Genomic DNA, 2623 nt, shown 5'->3' with positions numbered 1-2623 from the left:
AAGAGTCAAGGTGTTGAGTATCGGAGTGGCGACGCGCGAAACCACGAATGAACGGGAGGACTGCCCACAGTAAAGGTGGTTCCCCAGGCGTCACGTGCTTTGGCTCGAGCTCCGCCCCAGAGGGATCTGGAAGGGGAGGTGGGTCTTCCTAGCAGCTGTGCGGTGCCTAGAACTGCGTATGTCCTTGTCCTGATTGTAGCCCTCACTCGGGACTCTCCCTTCGCCTTCCATTCCCCCACCCCCAAACCCCCAGCTTGGCTTAGGCTCCCGTCTGGTACAGCCACTCAAGCACAAAGATGCAGCTGCTCTGGCCAGGCGTCCATGGCCGAGCCCTCATCTCCATCCAGTTCTAGTCCATCCTACTCTGTACCAGAGGGACATTTCCAAAACGACAATCTCGTGGTCCTAACCTGCTCAGTTCTCTTCTATGGCTGCCTCTTACCGCGCCTTAGTCTGGTATGCAAAGCCTTTACTCTCTGAGGGCAGTATATCTTCACACCTCATCTCCCCCCAAACGCCCCACACCGAGCTGCTTCAAGCATACTCTGCGTTTTTACCTTCCCTTTACTCTCTCCTCCACTTGGAAAACGATTAAGTTTTAAGAATCAGTTCAAAAAGCTACCAACACTGTCTTCCGAATTCTCTCCTAGGAGCGTCCCCTGCCCTGTGTACATTTCGTGCTTGTTTACCACAATATATTCTAAGGGTCGCTTATGTCTGTGCTCAACGGTGGGCTGGCTCTTTGAGGAGAGACCTCGCAGGTAGGAGGCATCGGTGAATGGATGCTGAAGAAATAAATAAGCAAACCCACATTAGTGACGTCTTTCCTGAATGACGACCTCCATTCCAAGTCTGAATTATTTCGTTCCATTTGGTTTGGAGCTCACACCTCTCAAACTTTCACCATTTAGGTTATTCATTTGTTGCTCAGGGGCTTGTCTTGTTCACCTCTGTCCCCCGCAGCGACCGCCACCAGGGCCTAGCTAGGATCATGAATGCCTTGCTCTCAGCACAAGCTCTAAAGATGTTGAACAGTGTTTTCTTTTAGTAGGAAATGAAAAATGAAAAACAGAAATTGGAGTAGAGCCAGAAGCGACTATCACAAGAATCGGAAGTAAGGAGAGCTCAAAGACCTTTAAGATGAACCTTATGAACAAAGGTGGCTTTCATTTCCTTTCTGTAGCCTTCCCTCCATGGCCCCAACTTCCGCTGCCTCAGTTTCCCACGTAGAACAACTGTTTGGGCCTCAGTGATTTTACTGTCTTTCATTGTCCGGTGAACGTGAGGCTTATCTCTGCAACTCTACTGCAAGTACCTTGAGCATAGGGATTGAGTGTTACTCTGCTGTTTATTCCCCACAACTGGACATATCTTGAGACTTAGCTGGTTCAGGCAGGTGTCATTTCCTCCCGGTTTCCCTGACCGCCCCATCTCTCTAGCGTCTTGTAGATGCCTCTCTTTTAATTACTGCTGGTCGTCAGTGGGTTAGTTTCTTGAGAGCGAAGGTTGTGTCTGATTTATCTTTGTGTCTCTGATAGCCAGCAGAAGGTCTGGCATAGAGCAGACTCAGGGCATATTTGCTGAATGAACGAATGAATGCTCAGGGTCCCCTAGATGGCTGACAGCATTTTGGAGCTACCAACTCTCAGTGGCTAAAATGGCAGCCATGCGTTGGAGGAAAGAAGACTGACTATCTTTGGAATCTACCAGCCTGAATTGGAATCCCAGATCTGCCACTTCCTGTTGTGCAGCCCCAGGCATCACCTCTTTAAGCCCCTGGTTCCTCATAGATAAAATGTGAATGATATTTCCTCCTGCGCTAGGCTGGTAAATTACATGAGACATGTCAAGTGCTGGGCTCATAGGAGGTTTTCAAAAATATCAGTTCCTTATTAATATGTGAAGTGCAGAGAACTGCTACTTCACAGGTGTCTTTTGCCTAGAAGCAGCTGCATGCACAAGTGAATCCAGGAACCTCTGTTGGTTTGTTAAGGGGGGAGGCACCCCCGAGCCACAGTCGGGTGCTGCCAGGTCAGCCTGATCTTTTAGGCGGTATCAAGCGTGGGCAGTGGGTTTGGGCTGGGCTGAAGCTAGGATGATCAGTGTAGATACCAGGCTCCTGGTTAGGGATTAGGAGCATGGGAGAAGGAAGAGGGAAACAATTCTCTTGGCTCAGATGCCTACTCAGAAACCCAGGATACTCAGCTCAGGGCTGCCCTCCTCGAAAACATTCTGGCCTCAAACTGTCCTAGGTAACCATGACAACAATTCTGCAGCTCCATTTAGGATCTCCAAAGGGATCTATAGTTGCGGATGGGTGCTGACTTGAACACTCTGCAGGCAGAAGAGAGCCCCTCCCATAAAGCTTGTTCACTGGGAAGCTTTTGGGTTGCAGAGAAAGCGAGCTCTGCCTAAACATTAAGGTGCTACTAGATTTTAAAATAAGGGGGTGGGGAATCTCCCTCCTCGTCCAGCAAGGGCTGACACATCTTCAGAGAACTTGTAAGTTGGTAAATGCATGTGCCAGTCCCCTGGTACATGCCCAGTCCCCTCTGGGGTTTGAGGTCAACCACACCTCATATCTAGAGCCTCCCAGGAAGCAGGGCCCCTAATATCTCCTTTC

This window comes from Pteropus alecto, unplaced genomic scaffold (assembly GCF_000325575.1).
Source record: "Pteropus alecto unplaced genomic scaffold, ASM32557v1 scaffold40, whole genome shotgun sequence".
In the NCBI taxonomy this organism is placed as follows: domain Eukaryota; kingdom Metazoa; phylum Chordata; class Mammalia; order Chiroptera; family Pteropodidae; genus Pteropus; species Pteropus alecto.
This window is presented reverse-complemented; position numbering follows the sequence as displayed.